At 41.4% G+C, this 15141-nt stretch overlaps 2 long non-coding RNA genes across 5 annotated transcripts in view; one reads left to right on the top strand and one right to left on the bottom strand.

Annotated features, from left to right (window-relative positions):
• LOC123028930 overlaps positions 1 to 5230 on the bottom strand; it is a 31279-nt gene extending 26049 nt beyond the window's left edge. For all 4 annotated transcript variants that reach the window (XR_006415791.1, XR_006415790.1, XR_006415792.1 and 1 more), the window contains exon 1: positions 5036 to 5230. This is a non-coding gene — a long non-coding RNA (uncharacterized LOC123028930). The remainder of the gene's footprint in view (positions 1 to 5035) is intronic.
• LOC123028931 overlaps positions 2477 to 15141 on the top strand; it is a 41392-nt gene continuing 28727 nt past the window's right edge. The window contains exons 1-2 of the long non-coding RNA XR_006415794.1: positions 2477 to 2775; positions 14944 to 15027. This is a non-coding gene — a long non-coding RNA (uncharacterized LOC123028931). The remainder of the gene's footprint in view (positions 2776 to 14943; positions 15028 to 15141) is intronic.

Genomic DNA, 15141 nt, shown 5'->3' with positions numbered 1-15141 from the left:
TGACCATTGTACTCAAAATGGATATCCACCCAGGAAAGGTTTGGGCATCTTAAAGGCATCAGCAGCCATTATGTTAATCTAGTTTGACAGTCTGCATAACCCAGGCCATAGACTTAAAACTTGTTATTAAAAATACAACCTCACACTGCCACTCTATAAATCTACAGTGCACTTCAACTTAAATTCTGGACGTGGCTTCTGTCTCTCTCCCAGTCTTAAGCAAAGGAACGGTGGAACTAGAGCATTTATGACAAAACACTTCCATATGAGGAAGGATTATCTAGGCTGGAACTGTGCTTCAGAAAGGAGCTTATTTAGAAGGCTTTTGTTGGAATGACATAAGGTCGTTGCTAGTCTGTGCAAAACGATTCACAGCTCATCCCAAGCTGTACTCAGGGTTGCTGTATGTAAAAACACAGCAGATTCTATGCCCTTCATATTTCTATGGAGCAGCTTTCCCCAAACTTCCAGAAGCATTAAACTACAATGCTTATGATTTTCATCCCACATGGGTGAGTCAGTGGAGGGCAGCCCGTAGTTTAGTGGCACAGCACATGCTTTGCATGCAGAAGACCCCAAATTCAACCTCAACCACCTCCAGTTAAGATTCACAGGTAGTGGGGCTGGTAAAGACTGATGGTGCTCCTAGTGCTACTGGTTTCAGACAGCATGACAATCCATGATCAGGGGTTGAGCATGGGTTGAGTGTGGGTTGTCACTGAACTGTGGGTTGTTATTGAAACATGGGCTATCATATTATCTGAACTTAGCAGAGATGGACAATGCACAATTTACAACCAACAACAAACCCTGAGTTTTTTTTCATGGGTTGTTTGGCTTCTTGGCACAGCTTGTGCTTGGCCCTCCTTTATGAATTGAGTCAGGCTGACATCCACAAATGCTCATGGGAGTCCAGTTTCAAAGCCAGCAACCTTCTCCTGAAGCACAAGCAGCCCTACCAAAAGCTGCAAGTCATTTGCAAGGAAGAGGGATGCTACTGGTGCAGCGTGTGTGTGGACTCCCCTCCTGCACAAATGCTCAGCACACTAGCCAGGAAGTCAGACTCACCACCACAAGAAAGTGTGCTGAGGTTCAGGGAGGTGAACCCAGAGAATCTGATGGATTCCCACCCCCAAAACAAATTCCTCACACCCCTAGTGTCACGCCTTTCCTTGGTCAGTCTGGTATTCCAATCCCTTGAAGCTAAAGCACTAGACTTATCATTCATTTCATTGCTAGCAGATACACTTTCATGTAACAATTTCTAAATGTAGAACCATGCTACAGCAATTATCCACTAAACAGACTGTTCCTGGTGCTAGTTCTTGAGAATCCATCTGCAGCTATGATCTTTGCAAGGCATTTTAATTTTCTTAAATTAGATTGGAAGCATTACCTGGCTAGGAAAGGAATCCTAGCAGTCATTCACGGACCGCACAGGGCATTTGTGTAAAGATTCGAGACAATTCTTTCTGGGTTAATATGCATAATTTAGCTTTGAAAAAGTGTCTGTTCATTCCATTCCAGTCATGCGAGACACTGCAAAATTGCTTAGCATATGCTTGTTCAGTTAGGCTGCTCTCTCAAGAAACAGAGCAAGGTATGATACTGACAGTCGGGAGAAAAGCTTAGCAAAGTCAGCAGCAACTGGAAATTACTTATCTTCATAAATTGTACATTATGCCACCCAGGCTATAAATCAGCATAATAGCATAATATATGAAAGGTTACACATTTTTAGTAAGTTAAACCTGTTTATCAAATACCGCTCCAAGAAACAACCTGGATTATGTAGATGGCACTATTCCTTGTAATATAGAAATTGCTACTGGGTGGGTTACAGAGTTCTGTGACAAGAAAGTTTCCCACTGTGTGTTCAAGCCATGGTAATTATCAGGTTTTCACACGTGCACATTCTCTCTTGTCTTCCTTCTTCAAAGCTTCAAGGAGGCGGTTAATATTATTCACTTCTGCTTTTAAACAAACCACAAGACATTATATCTGGATCTGACAAGCAGTGGTTAGCGAGAACAGTCCAGGATCCAAAGAACATGGCTTGTTCTCACTAACTTAACTGTAAACAAACTGCAATTTCTCCAAACCATAATTTCCTATACCGGGAAACTGGCTTTTTAAAAAATGGATCTGGAGAGTGGAGAGGAGAGGAGAGGAGAGGAGAGGAGAGGAGAGACCATGGTTTCCTGAACCAGACAAGTGGGTATGTGAGGGGGTGTCACACAGAGGTGGGTAGAGACCTGTTCTCCCCTGCAGAGGAAGGCAGGACACGCTCCAACAGAGCAAAGCTCAGGGAACCAAGGTTCCATTTAGATGCCAGGAAGCACTTCCTGACAGTTAGGACCCTGAGGGTGTGGAATGGGCTTCCACGAGAGGTCGTTGAGGCCCCATCGGTGAGGTGTTCAAAGATAGGCTGGACATGCACATGGTGGGCATGTCGTGAGTGGAGCTAGCTGGAACCAGGGGTCAGACTAGATGGCCTGGGAGGTTCCTTCTGACTCGCTCTGTTTCTAAGTTTCTATGTTTCTAAGTGGGTAGTCCATTGTCTGGTGAAATCCCAGAAACTGCAGTGGGCTTGAATAGGAAACATCTGATGTTTAGCAGATTCTGTTTAGCGCCCTGGCTAGACTAACTTCTGTTGTTCTCAGTGACACAAGCAACTGCCTGCCCTCTTTGAAAGATAAGAACAGTGTCCTCATCAGTCATAAAATTCATTTGAAAACTCTTGCACTGATCCACTGAACTAGGAACTGCACACAGGTATGACTGCATGTATATTGGGAGCTGTGTTTCTTTACAGCATCTCTTCCCTCCTTACCTCCAAAACTGCAAAGCTCAGAACAGTTTTTAATTTAAGGAGTGGAACCTGGTTAAGGAAAAGCTGCCGCTGATGAAAAGACATATGAGAAGCAGTGAAGAATTTTGGACTCCTGTCTTTGGGTGGGGGAGGGCTCTTTAAAGGGTGAGGAGTTGCTTTGCTTGCTTTAGAATTGGAAGCCACCCTGCTATGCTTTCTTCCACACAGTCCAGCCTAGATGGCACCACTTTTGATGCCTGACACAGGACTCACACAACAACACAGGTGCACCTCTGGATAGCAGCCATTGTTATATTCCTCTTTAACTGTTTATTACATTGTTTAAAAGCTGCTGATTCTCAGAGGTTGTAGGTTAAGCATTGTTCATTTACACACACCCATATTACCTTCATCCAAATACGCACTTTTGTGTGGGCTAGAAATTATGGTTTACAGTTTGACATCTTATGAATAAATACTGTAAATCTTTCCTTGAGAACAATGAGATTTAAAGGCAAAAGGGCATGGACATGTGAAATAAGTCCAAAAGAGAAAACCTTGGACTGTTTTTCATCCTTTTTATTTTTTAAGGTTAAAATAACAATAATTAACATTCAACCAAAACAAAAAAAATGAAAGCTTTGACCCAAGAAACAATTGCTTGCAAAAAAAATCTTTCTATTTGGCAGATATCTGATCCAAGTCATAAATCAAAAGAAATCAGCAGAGAATTTAATAAAAACTTATTGCTCATAATTTCCACTGGTCCTGTATTATTGAGGCTACATTATGGCTGGCTCAGCAATGAAGGGAGCTGAAAGTTTTACATTCATCTTCTATATTTTTCCCCTATGGTGGTGATGGCATCACAGTTGCTGGAAAACTCTTCCACCATTTCTGTTAAAGCAAAGAGCAGCAAGGACAACTGATAGATCATTTTGTGACCATTTTTGTTTTTGCTAGAAGTCTCTGGCAACGATGCACATTGCAGGGAAGTGCCTGCTTATTTTGTGTAGGTCCAGGATACCATGAAATTCTTACTTTGGCATTTCAATATCAAATCTTTGACTTGGTAGGTCAGTTTTTCCCACATGTGCATGTCCTATCATCCTCAGTCAGCATGCCTAGCCATTGTGGGAAATGGGAATTATAATCCAACATAGCTAAAGAATACCCCCATAGAGAAGGCTGAGCTAGCTTATTAGAAAGCAATCAATATATTTAGAAAATTTAGGCTGCATTCTTGTACCTGGGGCAGACTTCTAGGGCATTAAGCCTCTGGGATGAATGTATCTCTCTATTTTGATCCTTCCACATTATATTTTTTAAAGATCTCAAGTTCTCTCCATCCCATTTTCTATCCACTCTTATCAAATGTGAACCAAACTAAATTTTTTAGCTCTCTGCACTGGTGAAATTCAACAGGTAGAGCTATTCCCAGCATGGACCAGCCTGCTGTGTGAGTGCTACAGATTAGGACCCCATCAGAGACAAGACATGGCAACTCCAATCCATCATCACAAATACTCAGCACTGAACACAACTGGATGTGTGGGTTATGACCTATAAAGCCCTATATGACTTGGGACCAGAAAACCTGAAAAATTACCTCCATATGAGCCTGACCAAGTTTTAATATGTTCCACTGAGTCACTTTTCTTGGTATTGTAACCGTCAGAGGCACATTTGGTTGGGAGACAAGATGGGGTCTTCTTTGGATGACTCCCTGCTAGTTTGTGCCCCCCCCCCCCCGCCCCCACATTGTCCTTCTGCTGAGAAACAAAAATGGCTTTATTCTGGCCAGCTTTGGCAGATAGCTATTCTAGCGCTGAAGGGTTTTATTTTAGGCAGTTATACTGCTCATTTCATGATTTGCTACATAGTTCATTGCTGTTGTATTTTAAATTGTATTTTAATGTGCTTTTTTAATGTCATATTTTAAATCAAATGTTGTTTTCAGTCCAGACCTATGCAACCTTTTTTGATGGAAAGGCAATCTATACTTTAAATTTAATAACAATAGTTGAATACGCAGGGATTCAAAACCAAACCACTACAAGCTAAACACTCAGAACCCTGTGCCTGAATGAGCAAATGTCAGCTCTGCTTTCTCTCACTTTTGAATCTTTTTGATCTTGTATCTTTTCCATACCATTTATGTGTAATGTTCCAAATGGTGGTACATTCTTAATTATTATAAATGCAACCAAACAAATTTCTCACCTGACTCTGTTGAGCTTTTCATTCCTTTAGTAGCAAACCTTGCATCTGTGTGGGAATTTGGGAAATGGATGTTCGTTGTGACATTTTTACTCTCATAATAATAGCTGACGGGCCAGTTGAGCTGTAGTATGAAGCTTCCTGTGGTGGCAGAAAATTCAATAAGTTAAGTGTATGCTGTGTGAAGAAGTTAAGCTGTTCTGACTCTCTTCCCAATCAGCTGCATTGGATAACCCCAAGTTCCGGTGCTGGGGAAGAGAGAGACGCTGTCTACATTCTCCACACCCTGCATAATTTTAGCTCAAGAGATTGGCGAGTGATCCACTTGAGTTCCATGCAAGAGAACAGCCAGAAGTCAATCAGACACAGAGCAGCAGTGTGTGCATATGTGTGTGTTGGGGTGGGGGGAGCTTACACACCAATGTCCCTTGCACACTTTAGCTATATTGAAGTGCAGGTGAATGTCTCCATAGTGCTAAGAAAATCATTTTCTCTTGCTAATGGCCCAGGATATTTCCAAATCTTGATGTAAACTTTGTGTAGAAGAAGGAAGGACAACCCAGCTCTAAAATACTTCAGGATTCCAACCTAACTGCTTAAGAAAGCAAAGTATGTTTCCTTCTTTGATGCAGAGTCACTTATCTGGCAATGCACTTTGAGTCTGTCAACATAATTATTTCTTAACTCAGCACTGGAGAGAGATGCTGCACAAGACCGTAGCAAATGAATAATCAGGGAGTTTTCCATTCCTCCATACTATCTCAAACAACTGAGATAAAGCAGTGTATCAGCCATGCTAGCTATTATCTCACAAAGCACAGCATGACATGGTTCGCTGCTTCGTTGCAAATACATCCTTGTCACCATGGAGATAAAAATGAATGTGGAAGGCTTAGATTGATCAGAAAACCAGAGGGATTCATTTTTCATATATTTGTGCCCCTAAAGGGTTTCATGTAAATTGTGTTTGAGAAGTTGCGCTTGTATTAGATCCTATCTGCAAAGGACAAAACAATAGCATGTCTTGTTAAGTTGTTTAAGGGGGATGTTGCGGTTGTGTGGCTCCTCCACAAGATCCTGTCTCAGATGATGGATTCTGCTTTAGATTTCCTGCTCAGTCTTACCAAGCAGGCGTGAGGGGCTCCCGACCCGTACAAGTAAAGAAAGGTCAAGGTCACGGCATCTCATTGCTTGGACAGAGAGACTGGTCCACACCTGCCGTCATGACTGCTGCCGGTCCCCAAGCCATGTTCCCTAGGTGTGAGGCTCATATCTGCCCAAGGGTAGCCTGCCACAGATGGCTGAGTTGTCCTCATGGATTGGACCCCTGGGAGGCCTCACTGGTTCAGACCTTGCCCAGGTCTTGGGAGGCATGAGGACTGGAGTAGTGGGAACCCCAGTGGAGAAGTCAGAGCACGGGGCCCCTTTCAGGCTCACTCCACCAGTGCTGCGCAGATAAACTATTTCTGGCTTAAGAATATTGTCTTTGTACGCTCTCTTCATAGAGCATATGTGCCATTCTCTTGATCATTTTGCTTGCCATTTTCTGCACCTTTTCCAGCTCTATAGGATCTTTTTTGAGGTGTGGCAACCAGAATTGTATTAAATAATTTGGCTTACTACTTACTACTAACTCCCTATCCCTGCTTATTAGTCATCATACTTTAGCTTTGGTTTCATATATTTGAAACATTTTAAGTGATGATTTCTTATATTTGTAATTAAACATTTTGATCTGTTTCTATAACCTTCTTAGAGAAAACTGTTGATATGGTAAATAGCACATAAATTGAAATAATAATACTTCGAATAATAATAGTAACAACAACAATTCCTGAGTATTTTTGAACAAGTTAAAAAGCACTGGAAGTGAGGGCACTGTTTACACATGAGAACTGTTCATTTTTTCCTGTTTTCTGAATTATGTCCTCTAACCGATTATGGATCTTTAAGAGCACCTCCTCTTTTTCCTCCTTGCTACTAAGTTTGCTCAGAAGGATGTTATCAAAACCTTTTGAAATCTTAAGCAAAAATGTCTCCTGGATCACCCCACTACTTGTTATGCTTTCAATTCAATTAGCTCTCAAACAATTCCCCTCCTCTGTCTCAAAATCACATGTTCCATTCTATCATCTGAGGATTCAGCTACACATATAAGCAAACATTATTGTCCGCCTGTTAATTAAAAGAAATCTTTTATGAGATGTATGAACCTGTTAATTTTACTTTTTCTCAGTTTCTCATTTTTCCACAATTTGATTCGGTTCATCTTGAACATGGAGAAGAAAAAAAGAACTCCATTATATACACTTTTGTGCATATTTCTCTGAACTTGTGCATTCTTGTACACAAGTTTGCCTAAAACAGGCATCTATGAATGCTGTTTTTAGAATAATGCAGTTTTGAACATTATTCTCACCAGTGCATGCATCATAAACACTTTTATGTACTATATGCACTTTTGGAAAGTATTTTTAATTGGAGGTATCCACTGAAAATTCAGATAACTAGGGAATTTGAAGGTTGTGTCCCAGTTTGTATATGGATTTAAAAGTGGAAATTAGGGAAGTTCACATTAAAATGTGAACCAACCTAATTTCTTTGCCATCCTTATTTTCTCTGTAATAGACCTAAAAGAGTTGCTGAACACAGATGCCTTTATTTGTTTGAGGGCAGCATGAACCAAATGGTTTCTAATGTGGCCCCAACCCATGGAAGGCACTGTTAGCTTTCATATTGATTCCAATAATCCTTTGATCAGGTTCCTAGTAACAATCCATTTTAAAATGAAATGTGTGAGCTAGACAGTCAGTAGCCAACAAGTACTAGCATAATATTGTTCCAAGCAATTATTCGATGTCTTAGATATATTCATGGGCACTTGGCAAAATGATGTGGAATGCCAGAGAAAACAAGACCTAGTCACTGCATCATAATGGTAAAGCAAACTAGTGAGACATAACAGCACAAAATACAGACATTCCAAGCAGTATAAGCTGGAGGCAGGCAGCTTGAAGTTCATTTGCATTCAGAAATGGCAGCCATGTTGTTTTCCATCAGTGGTTGTTTTCTAGGGCTGTAAGCCAAATCCTTGTACATTTCCTCTGCATGGCCACATCACTGGAATCAAGTGCCATAGTTGGTTAAGTCCATTTGACATCACACTGATAATATGTCAAACACAGGAAATTTGAAAAAATGGGCCTTTGCTGAACTTGCCTGTGTAGGAAAATGTCCATGTTTAGCTTAGTAAGCAGTGGAACTTTGGTACATTTTCCTCCTTTTAACTGTTAGTGCACCTAAAACGTTAACACTGTATGAAAAGGAACCTCCTGCCTGTTTCTTAGCTTCTCCTTTTTATTTTAAGTTTGAAGATAGCTAGAAACAAGCATTTGGGCAGCGGCACAGTAGCTCAGTGAGACTTGTTAACCCAGCAAAATATTTAAACTCCCAGAAGACTGCATCTTTATATACGTACATGCTGCCCCTGATTCACACTGGCTGAATCTTGGTCTTCTTTCTCACAAGCAGAACCATGCTCCCATGTAGACCCATCTTCCTGAATATACCCTGGATGAAATGGTTTCCTGGCCACTGGATGGAAACTCTGAGAATTCTGAATGTTCTTTCTGGACCACCACCACCAATGCTCTGGAGACCTGTGGGATAAGGGAGGAGAGTCAGGAACCACACCAGGGTGCAGGACAGGTTTGAAGAAGACCTCAAGTGAGACATCCATGCAACAAAACTCATCCGATTGCAGTGACTTTTGTGAAGTGGACTTGCTAAGGAATCTAAGGAGGAGGAAGATCCCTGGGCTTGAATCAGTTGGAGGCTTGGCAGGGATTCAAGTTGGTTTGGGAAGTGAGGTAATCAAGGTATTTCTTTTCTAATTACCATCACCTTGAATTGAATTTAGGAACACATGAGCAGTTAGGGTTATTTCAGAATTGGTGCAATGTGGCTCCAGCTACATAAATGGATCAGAATCCTAGCTCTCAGATTCTGTATGAATTGAAGATTGTTTCCAGACTATCTTTATGGGTACCGCCATCTATAATGCAAATTGCTAATCCAGTCTGGAGATTAGCAGGGCATTGACCACTGTCATATTTAAGTGTATAATCCATTTCCCCAAAACTTCAGAAGTGGTAAATCAACCATGAAGATAAAACAACCACATAAAACAGCAGCAATACAATATAGCAAAGTCTGGGAAATCACCAAATAAAAAGGAGTAGATATAAAACTGTAGCCAACTCCATTAAAGCCATCCACCGTCCAGGCAACACATCCAGCTTGAAGGTACATGAAGTAGGAAGCATGCTGAAGCTAAGTAGGCTTGGGTCTGGTCAGTGCTTGGAGGGATGCCACTTGGGAACCACATGTAGCCATCTTAAGTTCCCCAGTGGAAGAAAGGTGAGATACCTTTCTTCAACAAAACTGAAGCTGCTGCACTTCTGGCATATCACAGGAAAGTAGAAGAAGACCAAATATGAGGTGGATTAATTCCAGAAAGGACACAGACACAGCCTCGAGTTTGCAAGAACTGAGCAGGACTGTGAAGGGTGGGACATTTTGGGGGGCACAGGGGCACCATGTCAGAGACGTGATGGCATATAAAAAATTAACACATGCATGTTTAAACAGGAAAATCTTATGTGTGGACAAAAAAAAGAGCCAGAGCTAAAGCTGTATAAGCCACCCAGCTAAGGGCATTCCACAGCCTGAACTTAGCCATTGAGAATACCTTCTCAGACATTCCTACCAAACGTTGATGGCATGCAGGGCACCGTGCTTCCAGGTTGAGAAGCTCAGCAGCACCCCAAGGAGAGCTAAGAATCTGGTGAGTCACTGAGCACCCATTTCAGAAAGAAGCCTCAGTATCCACTCATGTATCTTTCAGACTTGAGGTTGCAGGCCTCCTCTCCACCTCACTTCACAAGACAATTCCCTCAAGCTTCTCTTGTCTCTTGGCCATGTAGCAGTACAAAACTTCAGAAATTATTGTGAGCCCTTTAAAAACTGCAGCTAGTGACGTGGAGATTCTGGCTTCTGGGCCTGTAAACCTTCTTAAGGCCTCAGTTGCTTGCAGTCCCTTGTTGGGGCAACAGTGCTCCTTGTGAGTATCCCTGGAGATGCTGTCCAGGGTCCTGAGATGCCTTTGCTGTGATCCTGTTCACCTGGACTGAACGGTGATTAACCAGATAGGATCCTGTTTGCTGAATGTGACTTTTCTTACTAGACTTGATTACCTGGCTCTGAGCAATCAGTGAGTGCAAAAGATATAGATTCCTTCCCCTTGGCATGAAGCCAAGCCAGGACTCAGAAAAAAATATTTGGGCAGATTCATACTGGAGAAGGTGATCTTTCAGATGTGCATCCCTCCACTGTATATTCTGTTTATCCTGTGCTCAAGAGTATAGCTTTTATTGCACTATAGACACAACTGTTTTTTCCCTGTCCTCTTTCTCCTACTGCTGGTGGTCCGGAGCCTTCAAATACAACTGATTGCTGTACATGCTTGTGTTAAGTATGTCCAGATTGGTCCCACAGACTTGAAGAAGCTTCTTCCCCCTTCCCTTACAAACTGAATAATTTAACATGTCTCAGTGGCTTTTCAGTGGCATTCAATGTACAGGGATAATCAATGAATAAGGCCTCGGTCAAGAACTTCACACATTCCTTGAGCATAATAGATCCCTCTTCTTTCAAACACTTACCACGGCTCTAGAATGTCTCCTATTTCAAAAATTATGATCTGGCAAATGAAGAGCAGAAAGAACTTTGCACAGCTGTATTATTTTGAATTACGCAGTTTAAAAGCCCATCGGTCTGCTACTCTAATTATTGCAAATTAAGTTGCACTTCAGCTATGCCAATACACAGTCCATGCCTGGCCTTGTTGTTTCACGTGCCTGGAGCATGAACTTCAAATCTGGCTAAGAACATTTTGCTCAAGTTTACAATACTGATGGTTAGTGGAAATAAAGTGGCATTAGGAATGTTTTTGTTAACTGTGCCAGCTCAAACCTACATAACTCATGCATTGAATTGTTATGGTTCTGCAAAGAGCTGTTTGCTTTATTTTTAATGCATTAATTAAATGGCAAATAAAGCTACTAACCTCATGTGCTGGAATGGGTGCCAAAATGGACATTATAAAAATGTTCACTCCAGTATTAATTCTATGTTTATGGGGCGTCTCATGTCTCTAAAACCTCCCCAGACTGCTATTAATCATAACCTATCAGAAACATTCATCACATTTTTCCTGTCATTTTCCAAAGAATGCCTTTATTAATTAAAGGGAAGAAAAAATGGAAAGGGAGCCTGTTTGTTTTCTTGAAGAGGAAATGATAATTTTCAAATAATGAGTTCTCTGCTTTCCATCTTACTCTGTAATTTGAAAAAGGAAGCTTTGGTCAAATTTAATCCAATGTCCATTTTAAAACTGTTGTGTCTAGTCAAACAGGAGGCCAATGTAATTAAGAACAAAGATAATGTTTGCTTGTGCCTTTACAGTTAAATGTATGCATGCATTGTCTACATAGTCATGCAGCCAAGGTGGCTTACAATGGCTAATAAATCTATAACAAGCAATAATCTGTAAAAATTAAAGCAGACTAATATTAAAAACAAATAACCAACAACAGACGAACAAATAACAGCAAAGATAAGATAAATGGTGTCAGTGGCTACGCATCAAGTTGGCGATATCTTACCTCTAGTATCAAACACAGTGTTTTAACACCAGTTGCCAGGGAACACGAGCAGAAACACTGTGCTGCATTTAAATCCTTCACATGATCTTCCCACTGGGGCATCTGGTTGGCCATTGTGGCAACATAATGTTCTTTGGCACTCCAGTAGCCCTTTGGTCTGATGCAGTCTTCTTCTGTTCTTGAGTGAGTTACGTACAAGAAGCTCAAACCCCATGAAACACCTGGTGGAAAACATAAGCCTTTATCTATTCCCTAAACATTGACATAGGCTGGGCCAGATGAATCTTGGATGGGCATCCCATAGTTTTGGCACCACTAGTGAAGGCACCATATTCTTCATGGATAAAAGGGAGCATGACCCTATGAAGAACAGATCATGACCTCCATTATCTAGAATACTTCTTATCTGGATTGAGTCAACCTATCCACCAACCTCCAACCCATTAGTGAACCCAGGCAGTCATTCATGGAGGGCCCTGGCAGACCTGATACCTGAGGCACGGAGAAGAAGACCTGTGTACCATCAGCACACTGATGGTGTCATATCTGAAACCATGCAATTATTTCAGTCAGAGGCTGCATGTTGATGCTGGATCATGGATGAAAGATGGAACCTGTTCCTGTTTGGTGTCCTTGCACCACCTTCTGAAAGCCAACTGAATTCAGTCCAGGTCAACCATCACATCCAAAAGCACTGTTGAAGGTCTGATGGGCAAACTGCAGCACAGATAATACCAAGTACTTTGTCCGTATCCTTGGGGTTCAATTATTGCAAGAGATCCAGTAAAACTAGACAAGGGAAGTCAGTGAAAAGTGCTATGGTAGATAGTGTTTCTAAAGTGGGGTGTAAATCAGAAGGTCCTACTGGGGGTCTGAGGCCAAGATGGAGGGAAGGCTAGGAAAGAATGAGACCAAATGCACACAACAGTAGCAGAAGAAGAAAGTATGGGGCTGCTATCACTGAACAGGCCTTCAAATAGGCTCACAATTGCATATGCTTGGATTTTTCACCTGCTTTCCTCTACCATCATCTCAGCCGCTTCAGGCTCATACCATGCATGCATTGCAAATGAACGTACACATATATTTTGATTTTCCCAAAGAAGGGATGCAGAGCATTGAATGCCTCAAGGCAGGGATGCTGAATTCCATTCTGGAGAAGCTCTCAGAAGCTGACACTCCAGGGGTGGCTGGTGCTGAAAGCAGAAGGAGCCCGACCAAAAGCTCAGCATATTTTATTTGTCTTCATATAATATTTCTGTACTACCCAACAGCCAAAGCTATCTTATTTTATCATAACTTATCTTACTGGCAGTAGCTAAGAGAAGTATTCCAATCTTTTACAAGGGGGAGCAGGAACTACTCCAACCCCAGAAATCACCAGATACTTGGTGGTTGAGAAAATGGGGTGAGGCCAGGGAAGGAGTTGTGACCTTCTGGGAAGCCTCAGCTTCATGTGATACTTGTGTCTGAGGTTTTGCACCCCTGTCCTAAGGCAAATGGTTTCTTTCCCCACCCCATCTAATTCTTCCCTCCCCATCTGTCATAATACAAGAGTGTACCATTGAGTTCGGCCAGGATTCAGAGTGCAGAAGGAGCTTCTGGAATTATGCAGAGTCCTTGGCAGTTATAAATTTCATGGAAAGCTGTTCCAGGAGGACATCCAAACTTTGAAGGTAGCTTGAAGGGCACAAGTTGGGCAGCTGAAAGAGGAAGGCTGAAAACTTGGCCTTTTCTCCTAGAAAAGTTCCTTTTCATCAACCATAATGAATTGGAATTCATACCCAATTAAATCCTATTGGAAAAAAACTCAGATTTTTTTCTGAGATTTGGTTACAGTCTCATTAAAATCCAGAGAGATAGTGCATGCAAAAATAAAAATAAAAACTAGTTCAGAAACGCAAATTCAAAAAGGGTCGTTTCAGGCATTTTAATGAACCACAGGATTTAAAAAAAAAATTCCAGACCACTTTTAACCAATAATTAGCAGCAAGGATTCAAAAAGAATTGTTTGGGCGATATGCTATATGTGGTTTTATAGCTTTAAAATCCCTAGGGCTATCTTTTCTGGGAAAGGGAAGATAAATCTTTGTTTAAAGTAATTTTATGCATGGAGTTATTTCTCAGTTCATTCCCTACTGAACAGCAGTCCTCATCTTAAGAGCTAAAATATTGTTCTATTTTGTGAAAGCTGGCTTCTCTGAAACAAGAACTTCATTTTCATTTAGAATTTCCAATGAAGCATGCGTATTCTTGCATGATAATCTTTGCAGCAGCAGCAGCAATGTCTTCCAAGTTTATGGTCCAGTGAAACTGGTAAGACTTTGGAATGTCCACATATATGTGCAAAGGGCTGTCATATAAATGGCTGGTACAAACATGGTACCAGCTTATGGAACTGTGTGTGCTGAGTGACCATAGAATCAGAGAGGTACCTTGGAGGCCATCTAGTCAACCCCCCCCCCACACACACACACACAAACACACTGGAGGTATTTTGCAGCAACTTCATTCTTGACAGATAGCCAACCACATCTGCTCAAATACTTCCCACATAGGAGAGCAAATGTCAGTTATTCGTTTTATCCCTGCCCACTGGAGAAACCAAACGACTCCATCTTCTTCATGGCAGCCCTGCAAACATTTGAGGATGGCTCTCATGCCTTCCCTGAGAATAACTGTTCATCACTTCATGGAGATATTTGTTGTTGTTATGTGTCATCAAGTCATCTCCAACTTATGGCTTATAAATGAAAGCCCCCCAAAATGCCCTGTGCATGACAACCCTGCTTAGTTCTTGCAAACTCAAGGCTGTGGCTTCATTTATGGAGTCAATCCATCTCTTATTTGGTTTTCTTCTTCTGCCTCTGAATTTCCCTAGCATGATTGTGTTCTCCAGAAGTTTTGCCTTCCCATAATGTGCCAAAATATGGCAGCTCCTGTTTTGTCATTTTTGCTTCCACGGAAAACTCTGGCTTGATCTGATCTAGGATCCACTTGTTTTTTCTTCTGTTGGTCCAGGGTATTTGAAAAAGCTCTCCTCCAGTCACATGTTTCAAATGCATCAATTTTCTTCCTCTCAGCTTTCTTCACTGTCCAGCTTTCACACCCACACATAGTGTTAGGGGATTTAGTAGTGTGGATTATCTTGGCCTTGGTCTCCTTATACTTGATTATCTTTTCTAGTTCCTTTACTGCTGCCCTTCTAAGACTCATTCTTCTTTGAACTTCTTGGCTTCAGTATCCATTTGAGTTGAAGACTGAGCCAAGGTACGTAAAATCTTTCACAATTCTAATTTCTCCGTTGTTAACAGTAGTGTAATTCTTCCGTATGTGTAATTATCTTGAGTTCCTTCTGCCTTTTTTCTCTCTGTTTTATCACCC

The sequence above is a fragment of the Varanus komodoensis genome, unplaced genomic scaffold, assembly GCF_004798865.1.
Source record: "Varanus komodoensis strain SLA01 unplaced genomic scaffold, ASM479886v1 scaffold39, whole genome shotgun sequence".
Lineage (NCBI taxonomy): Eukaryota > Metazoa > Chordata > Lepidosauria > Squamata > Varanidae > Varanus > Varanus komodoensis.
The sequence above is the reverse complement of the archived record's forward strand: the minus strand, read 5'-3'. Positions and strand labels throughout refer to the sequence as shown.